Source organism: Pleurodeles waltl, chromosome 3_1 (assembly GCF_031143425.1).
Source record: "Pleurodeles waltl isolate 20211129_DDA chromosome 3_1, aPleWal1.hap1.20221129, whole genome shotgun sequence".
Lineage (NCBI taxonomy): Eukaryota > Metazoa > Chordata > Amphibia > Caudata > Salamandridae > Pleurodeles > Pleurodeles waltl.
In genome coordinates this window covers 1,006,411,145-1,006,421,586 of record NC_090440.1, presented here as the reverse complement: position 1 = coordinate 1,006,421,586, position 10,442 = coordinate 1,006,411,145, and positions in this window count along the sequence as shown.

Below are 10,442 nucleotides of genomic sequence, written 5' to 3'. Positions count from 1 at the left end.
AGCCCGTCACAGTCCTATTGGGACTCCGGAAGCCAAAAACATATCCACGGAGATCCGTCTGAGGCAAGGCCATTACAAAGGGGTAAGGGGTCGGTAGCAGCTCTTACTTTCCTTCTTGGGTAGAGACTTACTCTCGACATTTACAGAGTGGCTTCACAAGATGTGGGACTTGATGGGCATAGGAAAATTGATGGCCAATGCGAAATCATCCTTGCCACTATTTGACAAAACATGGTACAAATGCATTCGCTACCCAGCGGATGAATTTCGAGAATTGGCATGTCCTGTATATCTGTGCATCCTCCAACTGACACAGGGGGATGGGGGGACAGACCACATAAAATGAGGGCTGGATATTGCTAGATGGTAGGACACTTAACAGACGGGCCCACAGACGGGCCCTTCTTTCCCTGACATGGTCCTTCTTCGCCCTGATTGTTTTGACAGTCGTCACTGTGTATTACCCAGTTACTTCTCCCAACGTTTGTTGATTTGGTTTCTTCGGTGTATTGCATGTTACCGATTTTCTACCAATGGCCTCTGGATGTAGGTGGGATATGCTGTATGTGTTGTTGCTTTACATATAGCTATAAAAGAGATCTTAAACCATAAAGTTGTGAATGCTCAGGGATCAATAGCTACTGCCCCTTTTAGCAAAGTACTGTCCGGTCCAACGGCAAGCTAGTTAAGGCCCTTGTTTATGTCTTTCTAAGTGAAATCTTCTCACAAAAGAAATAATTATTGTTGTCAGGGGCTCAATATATAATGACAATTGGCTGAACTGAAGTCTTAGCTCTGAGTCGGGCCAGTGTTTTGGGCTGAGGTTAGTTGTCATCAGGACAGAGCCAGCTGTTTCGGAGCCTGACTGTATCTAACCGATCTCTGAAACACTGTTTTTTTTTTTTTCAAAAGTGTTTGAGGAGAAAAAGGAAACTGCCTGCTAAACAGACACCTATTTTAAGGTGAGGATTTCTGATTGTAAATCAGTTTCATCTCCTTTTATGAAACGGATCACACTGTAACAACCAACCGAAAAATTTGCAGTAGACTATTGTCTCTTTTCATATTTGAAGAATCCTTTTTTCTGACTTTTCAAGCTATTAGTGAATTTGCAGCCCTATTGTTTATTACAATTATGGGGGCCTGTGGAATTACTACACAGTCTTCCCAAAAACCCTCCCTCGGACATTGGAGAGATACCACCGGGGGCTTCAACTGACTTAGAGGGTGTTAGTATGGTGGGGGGCAACACAATGCCACCATTAAACTCCTTTCATTGCTCATGGTGACATGTATGAAGCTGTCAGAAGTGGTATTTTGGGAGCAAAGACATAAATGTGAAGCCATTCTTTCAAGAAAGAGAAATACATAATGGCTACCTCCCTGAGAGCCACTGTAACCCCCTAAGCTTGTCAGAGGACTTCCAAGCAAAGCAAGTCCCGCAAATGGTTATACATAAAGCCAGGTAAAAGCAGCAGCACATTAGGCTCAACACTACTTCAACAGCTGTGCATTCTGAGGATCAGTGTTCCCATCCTGATCCTGCAAATTCAACTGTGTGGTCTTTGCTAGAGCTGGTGGGACAATGGACAAAGTACCATACAGAATGCAGGCACCCAGAATTCTTTCTGTAGGATCAATGACTAATGTCCCACTAGCCAAAACAAAATATATTCTGTATTTGTTAAACAGAAGATCATGATTAGTGGTTTAGATAATCTGCTACTATTCATTGATCCTTCTCTGCAGACCTGTCCAAGTTAAGAGGAATATGGGTAGCTGGAGGTAAACAGAATCCGTGCTGGTATGTGCATGTGACTTCTGAAAATTATAACTATGTATATGAGGGGTCACTCATATACCTACTAGAATCAAAATGTTTCAAAGAGCTTTAATACCTACACTATTGTTAAGAAAAAGGCATAGAGCCATTAAGTGAATGATTCATATGGCACCTAAGGTGGAACAATTACTTAAAGACCGAAAGTAACTGGGTACTGTGGAATAAAAATTTCTAATGTCTGTCAGAGAGTACAATAATTAAGAATATTTAATCAAGTGGTAATGTTTCCAAACATTATTGCTAAATTCTCACAATGAATGTCCACCAAGGGAAAGTGCATTTATATGTCGAATACTCGCATATCTGACACCCATATTTAGTCATAACAAAACAATTATTGCACCCAACACAGCTGCAAATGTGTTACCTATTCATTTAGAAGGTAGATTGATGCAATCGGCCTCTAACATGCCATCATAAAACAGTGATTTTATTTATATGAACTCCTAATTATGCCCTGTTCTCAGCATAACAATGGTTGCTGTGGTAAAAAGATGTTTTTGTTAATGGTTATGATTCATAAAACAATACATTATATTAAAAATGTGATCCTTTCATTTCCTATACTTCCACCAGAACCTGTGTGTGCATGGTTGACATGAAATTTCTACAGGTCCCATTTTTAACACTATGCAGCTCACCTTATTAGTTACAAGGCATACATGGGGTGACTTATAACATTTGAAAGGAGCGGTTTCCCCTCTCAAAAGGGTTATTTTGACATGTCAGTTTGCAGGTTTCAACTGTAGAAGTCAGGCTACAGAAGAAGGCTTGAAGCTATGTTTGCCCTGTCACGTTAGTGGAAGGCACAATACGTGCTGCAGTTCACAGGTGATGTTTAACTTTCTATGCCTTGAATGCACTTCTTGCACCAGATACTGTGGCGTTGTAGGCGTCTTAAGTATGCCAATCAGGGATTAACTCATTTCTATATGATTTAGTAATCAGAACATGTACAATGGGCACTGGACAGTGGTGCCTCAGTGTGCACAGTCAAACTGGCATCAATACAATTCAGCACAAAATGAGGGTGACCACAAAAAAGAGAGTGTTTTCTCACAATTTCTATTTCCTCTATCACTTTTATCATTGTTAGCATCACCTCAGCCACCTACAGACTGGTTAATCTGTCTGAATGGATGACAGAGTCTAGTAATTCACCTTCCACATTTTTCGACTTAATGTCACTGCACATCTTGTTTGGTACACTGTCAGGTACATATACATTTCAGTGTTGCTCAGTAACACAAACACAAAGGCAAGGCAATTATATGTAGCTATGTTGTTGGTTTTCTCTCACAAGTTCCAACTTTAAATTGTCCCCACAAAACACACACCTTTGTCACTAGCAGCACTGGTGCACTCAACCTTTGGGACTGCAATCAAGATCACATGAGTTCCACAATAAATAATTTACAATTGATATCTAGTGTTAGAAAGCTTTCAATGCACAGTCCCTCTCCCGGGCCTCCTTAATACTGTATACGTACACTACTGTTTCAAGTGACAAAAATTAACATATTTGTAGACATAAGATCTTGGATAGGATTTGGGTGGCACCTACATCTATCTTTTCTTCACATCAATGCATTATTATACTCACATTGGAGCCACCACTTCCCTTTAAATGGTTTTCATCACAAAATAGGAAAACGGAATGAACACAAAGAGACAAGTCATTGAATTTAAAATGTAAAAGGTGTCTGCAGTTCCTTCCATTTAATTAAGTTAGTAGATGCATTCTGTTAAAAAACGACTGGTAATCAAAGTCTGAACCCTAGAAGTTAATAATCAAACTGGACAATTTAATGCTTATGGCAATATTAAAGTTGACTTTAGTGTAAATATCTACTAGCTCTGGAATAACTGCAGTGTTTGCCCAGAATAAGTGATACAATTACCCACTAGTGAAAAAACGTGGTAGCAAGCTCGAGCTGCCACTAATTTGGGGTTATAGTAAGTTAGCTTTCTCATTTTGAAACAGAAAATTAAATTGTAAGTTAAAATTGTACTCAAACATATTTAACAAAACATATATGTGAAAGAAAACTAGTACTTTTTGGTACACCATTTAGTTGTTTTGTCCTCACAGCAATGTCAGATATATCAGATGATAAACAACACTCTATTCGTTCTCACTCATGTGCTTTTCTTCTTTTTCAGGAAAAATGTTCCTTCCATGTTCACATCATCATCTCACTCCCTGTACTGTAGCACAGCAACTGACAATATTAGGTCTGTTACACTGAGTACCCATGACCTTTGTAAGCAAGTTTAAACTCATGATTGCAAGTACCATGAAGGCTACAACTCAGATTCAAATTGGAAACTGCCTGTGTTATTGACTCATGCGCACTATGTCATGCCATGTCATGTATTTCAGTATGACTCTATTTGTATTCCCACCCACCACAAGCCCTTAGACAAATAGGTTATTCCCTCCTCATGCATAGCACTTTAGGAAAAAGAGGATGATGCTCCTACCATGTGGAGAGCCAACATGCAATTCCAGGAGAGAACCCTTTCATCATGATGGCACACAAATTCCCAGGAGACCATTAGGTTATTGGGACTACGCAGGATCTCCTACTTCTCATCACATCACTGTGAGTCTGTAGTCTCCCTGCTCAGTGAATCTTCCAGACTGCAAGTCCTCAGGTGCCAGGAAAGGCCACAGATGCCTTACCTACTATTTAGGGCTCACCCTAGTATTAGCTCCGGGGCAACCCAGGTGTTCGCTCCAGCATCGCCTGAACAGGAATCAATAGGCTTCATGAGTGAGGCAGCCATACAAGAGTGGTGGTTGATTTGGAAAGGGCGGCCCTCTGGAAGGAGGATTTCTTTTTCAAGCAGGATCCTTGTGACACAGTATTCACAAATGGAGGGATCCATGTGCTCCATGATTACTTCATGAGGGACTCTCAGTAACCTCCCTCAGAGCCATATCTCTGGCATGGAGAAAGTCAGTCAGTCCTGCAGGCTCAGAACTGGATCCTTGAGGTGGGATTGGTGGGGTACTAGGAACTTCTCCTGTATCTTTTCCTGTTGTTGAGGGAGGGCAGTAACAGGTGGCAGGAAGAGGTCATGCAGCTCATTCGGGCTGTTGCTGATGGGCCACCTCTAACTGTAGCAGGACCACCTCATGCCTCTGGCTAGGGGTGGGGACATTGCCTTTTCCCATCTACTGTTTCACCTCCTGTGAAATAGAAAGAGGGAGGAATGCAAAAACAAGTAACTGCTAAATACGAATTACTCATTTTGGGTATTGAGTAATTCAGGAAACAAGGAGTTCTTGCGGTGACCAGCATTGTCAGTAGCCAGCCATTGTAATTAACCTAATGACAATTAATGGCAATTGCAATGGTCAGCCTCTGACAGAGATCTTCAAAGAAACTTCTTCAGCAGGGGAGTTTGGGAATTGCACCTGCCTGCCAGGAGGAACCTGCACCAGATTTTCCTCCTGTGGGAGTTGCTCTGAAATGCACTGTGAGGGACTGGGGACCCCTTATCCTCCAGGGTATAGAGGCCAACCTGCACCAACTTAAAAATATCACTCACCACTCACTGCCAGCACATGCAGATGGTGATGGTGATGACACACACACACCTTTTACCAGCTCATAAATATATAACGTCATGCACCTAGTTTTCACAAACCTATATGTTGGCTGTCACACCTTTCATTTGTATATAGAAATGTGTGTAGTCTGTGTCTAAATGTGTAGAAATCATGCCACCATATGCAAACAATGATTACAAATATGTCACACCAATATCAACAAATATTGCCAGCCATGAAGCACATACAAAAGACACAACTTCAAAAACATTTTGATCAAAACGTAGCAAGAGGAAAGGGGCAATGTGTGCAAGGAATTTGGTATAACGGGGGATGATGGCCCAGGATGAGTGCACAAATATTTAACAACAATATTGGCTGAGTCCCAGAGAGAATCAGAAACTTGAAGGAATGTGTTTTCAAAAGAAATTGTCCAATCATGAAAAAAATAAAACCCACAAAAATATTTAATGAAGTGTCTAATATCAATGTTAATTTTTATACTGTGGGGGGAGGCTTTCATGCACTAGGCAGTACTTCTCTAGTGTGGTACTTGTGACTGTCTTGTTCTCCACACAGGTAGAGAATATCCTTCTGCTGCTTGCATCAGAAGGATTTCCTTAGAAAAAATAACTTCAGGATGGAGCTTCTTCATGCCCTGAATAATTTTTTTTGCTGTGTGACAATTAGCGCATGCTGAGCACCAACGTCAAAGTCAGAAAATGAAATCTGTTGGTGGCATTAGGCATATCTCAGTCCCTCCTCCCCCAAACACTGTCAAAAGAGAGAGAACATGTCCTCTTTCAAACTACACCTCTACGTAGTGTAGCTCTGCTTAGATATCACTGAAGGATGATCTGGCTTTCACCAAAGAGGAATCTACCTACTAGACAGCAAGGAGAGGGGGCAGCGGTTACCATGTCATCAAAAAGTGCCCCGGTGTCAGGAAAACTATTCCCAGTGTTGTTAAGTTCTTCCTCCAACAAAAACGATTCCCCTTTTCCCTGTACCCACGTTGGTTGCAGCGGCTTCCTCACTCCTGGTGGCTCTTGTGGAGGCTGTATTTAGAAATAGCTTCTTCAGGTTTAATCGCCACTCAAGATGGTGGCTGCAAGTCCTTGTGAGGTCTGTGCACTAGCGTTTCAACCTTAGTCTCGTGCTGAAGCTACCCTCCAGCTGTTTCTCTCTGGGAGCCCAGCACTTCAACTGTCATCCTGACGAAAATGAGCAGTGTTCCTGCGGCGCTTCGTTTCATAGAGAATTCTTCCAATTTTGAGTAATTCATTATTTTTCTTGTTACAGTGTGCACACCAGCTACTTTTTCACTTTTGAAGAAGCTGAATTTTGTCCTTCTTCCAACAACTGGTTATCGGCTTTCTGAGGAGAATTTGTTTTGGCCTAACAGAACTTCAAGCAACTGCAGTAAGAAATCCTTTTGTATGATTTCCAGACTTGCCAATATATATATATGTACATATATATTCAAGAACTCTTTGCTTTGCAGACTTGTCAGTCTTAGAGACAAACCTCAGTGCTCAGACTAAGTCCTAGAGACTATGATTGAGAAAACTGAACCTTGAGGAGGAGTTTTTGTTTCCTGTAAAAGACATTAGTAGTTTGTATATTTGTGAACTTGTGAACTGTTCTCCAGAGAACCTTGGAAACCTCAGACTCCTGGAGAAAAGAAGATTTTAAGTTAACATTGTTCTCTTAGAGAGAGGCTAGTCTCTCAAAAGATCCAGGTTAGGAGAACAATAAAAATGGGTGAATGTGAATGGCTGAACAGTTGAATGTGCAGTAGGAATGTACATATCTATGCTCTTATCACCCGACTGCAGGTCCTTCCTTTAAAGAAATCCCAATAAGAAGAAAGGTGCATGTTTTCAGAGACACACCCTGAATATCCAATCTTCAAGTGGGAAACACAGGCTGGAACTGGATCTGGAGGTGGTCTCTCTTTTTCTGTTCCCATTTCCCTTTCCCCCAGCGGATGCAGGGTTCAGGTAATCAGTTAAAGTCTGAGTACACATCTGTTGGAGGGTGTTGGGTAAAAGGCATCTGCTCCTGTGGAAGTTTGGTCTAATGAGTAATCTTCTGACACCCACACTCTTTAAAGGGTACTACAGTCTTTCTCCCCCTAGGGAACCGATTAGGAACTTTATCCTCAACCTACCCTCCTATGAGTATGAAACCCCACTACTACAAAAGTGGGGACTTTTCTTTATACTTAAAAAATGTTCTGAGAGCAGCCTGCCCTTAGACCATGTCATGGCCTACCTACTAAACGGCATCACAGTCTTTCTGTCCCCCAAATGGGTCAGATTGAGAGGCTTACCCCTAATATGCCTAAATGGGAAGTGGGGGCAAAAAGCCCACTAGTGCCATGGGTTGCCTGCCCTGACATAGTGCTATGCCATCACTGCTACTGTGTAGCAGACTTTCTGCCCCTTCCCCCCATATACGTGTCCTCCCCTAAAAATGGGGGGGGGGGGCATCCCATCCAGGTATCAGGCCTTAATTCCTGCGAGGTCTTATAGTCTTTCTGCCCAGAAGTAGGGGGTGAGAAAGAAAGCCCACTAGACCCACTAGCAATTATTTTTATTTTGCCAAACAAAATGGGGTTGGGTGGCCTACTCAGGCATTGACCTGACCCCTACATCTAAAATCTTAACATTCTTTTTGCCACACCAGAAGAAGATTCTAGGATTCACCACCAATTTGCCCCTAAGAGGCAGAAAGCCCACTGGATGCCATGGATTTGTTTGAATTTAATGAAAAAGAATGAGGTTGAGGCGGATCCACATTGACATCAGACTTCTCTCCCATTCAGCACATTAAAAGATAGGACGGTCCAATCTTTTTATATACAGAGTTCTCCGCCTCGACGGTGGAGTCTCTGCAGTTGTAAAATTAATATTAGTAAAATTAAACTTGTAGTTTGTGAGTACCAAAAAAATAGTAAACTTACACAAAAGTGTAAGTTTACATTTGTGAATGAAAGATGTAACAGTGTATACTTTTTATAACTCAGTCATTGGGGCAAAAAATACAGATGAAAACATTGTCACATTTTTCTACTTTTTCCTGCTTCTTTCCATTATTTTGTATTTCACTGATAAGTTTCTTTAGGAAAATAATGAGATATCTACACAAATTACCCCTTCTGAGGACATAATTGTCTAGTTTTCAGATATGCATAGCCTTCCAGGTTCACTTATTGTTTTCACACTTATATCCACCACAAACTTCAAATTTGTAGAAACCACTACAAAAAATGGAAGTTTAACTACAGCTTCGAAAAACTGAAAAATCTGTGGTAATTCTTTGTATGATTCTGTCTCTCATGAAAGCTGGGAGGAGAGAGATCTTAGCACAACAAACCTTTGGCTTTTTAGAAATAAAATGTACCTTTTTGCACAGCACTTTTATCCCATGTTTCCAACAAAACACAAAATGTTACTATATTTTATCTATTTTCTTGGCTTCCTCCAGTGGAACCTATAAACCCAGAGTATCTTTAGAATCCCCAGCATGTAGAAAAAAAGGACACAAATTCAACATGGATACCTTTTGTGAATAAAACGTTATGAAGTCTTAAGCATAAGTGCCCCAAACACCAGCACTGGCGTGGGGTGCAGCAGTTAAGGGATTAAAATATCAGTCAAAGTTCCTTTGGCCAACCAAAACATCAATCCAAAGTAAACATAAAAATGTTACATAAAAAGGAGAAGTTACTGTCCTGTCTTTTTCATGGATTGTGGGTGTAACTGTGAGACTGAATGTGAATGATATCACTTCCTTGAGTGCAAACAAGTCCACAGGCTTTGCAGGAGCAGGAAACCTTCAGGGGTGAAACATACACATGAGGAGGGCCAAGGGGACATGGAGGCAGTCCAGGAGGTGAGCTCCCTGTGGTGAGCAGCCTGTGCATCCTGCAGTTACCCTAACCTTTTTTCCGTTGCTGTCAGTGGGGTAGGAAATGGTGGACACAAAGGCTTAGGTGTATTTGCAGCAAATGTACCCTTCAGCCACTAGTGGATTATTGGGTGCAAAGCGAAATAGGGGATATTAGACAGGGAATGACAAGAGAGGTGGATCAGGTTGAGATCTTGGGTTGGCATGAATTTTTAAAGCGATTTTTATTCGGTTCTAGTAGTACATTCCACAATCACGATACAAATGTATGGATCTTCCGCATATTCCAAATTTGCCCACCATTGGTGGTCCCATCATGGTCCTGAATATATAGCGCAATATATAGGAGCAATTGGTTCAGCATAACAATGAAACAATTAAAAGAAAGTCATGACAGTTCACATGTTTTTGAGTAAGCCTGATGCTGCGAGACCAACAATATTTTTCTGGGCAAGAGAACCACCCACCTCGCAGTTCACCACAATGTGTGTTGTCCATGACCAACACCTCCCCATCCTATGTGCCCTTCTTCTGAAATTGTTTTACTGAGGAACTTGTGCAGTTCTGACTGGGCACTGACTCTCCTTCAGAGGTGGGCTCTTCCTCCCGCCTTCACCCGAGGTTCTTCTTTTCAGCCAGGGATTCTGCTTTCCTTTTCCTACGTCTTTACAGCCCGCTTCGGAGAAAGAGAGAGTGAAAGTGCAAATGAAAGTGCAAAGAAGGTCCAGTCCACTTATGTATATCATGGTGTGAAACAAATGATACATTAACAATGGAGGTTACTGATTTAATACAAGTACAAGATTTATATTGAACACAATGAATATGATAACCAATTTAATATGCAACTCTTCATATGGTTCTTTTATAATGCTGCCGGGGCAGTAAGTCTCCCTAAGAGCCCTGTTCCTTTTTGTGCTTCATTCTCTTTTATCTTTGTGAATTTGCTTTGTTTGCCGCTCTAATTGAGCTAAACAGCCTTCTGGCTTCCTAGGGTTCCCGATATAAAGGACTGAGAGGATGGAACATAGTGGAAATTAGTTACTGTTAATATATATCAACAAATCTGACGGACATAATTCCAAGGATTTCTTGGTGGCATTCTGTTCAAACAATGTGAACCTG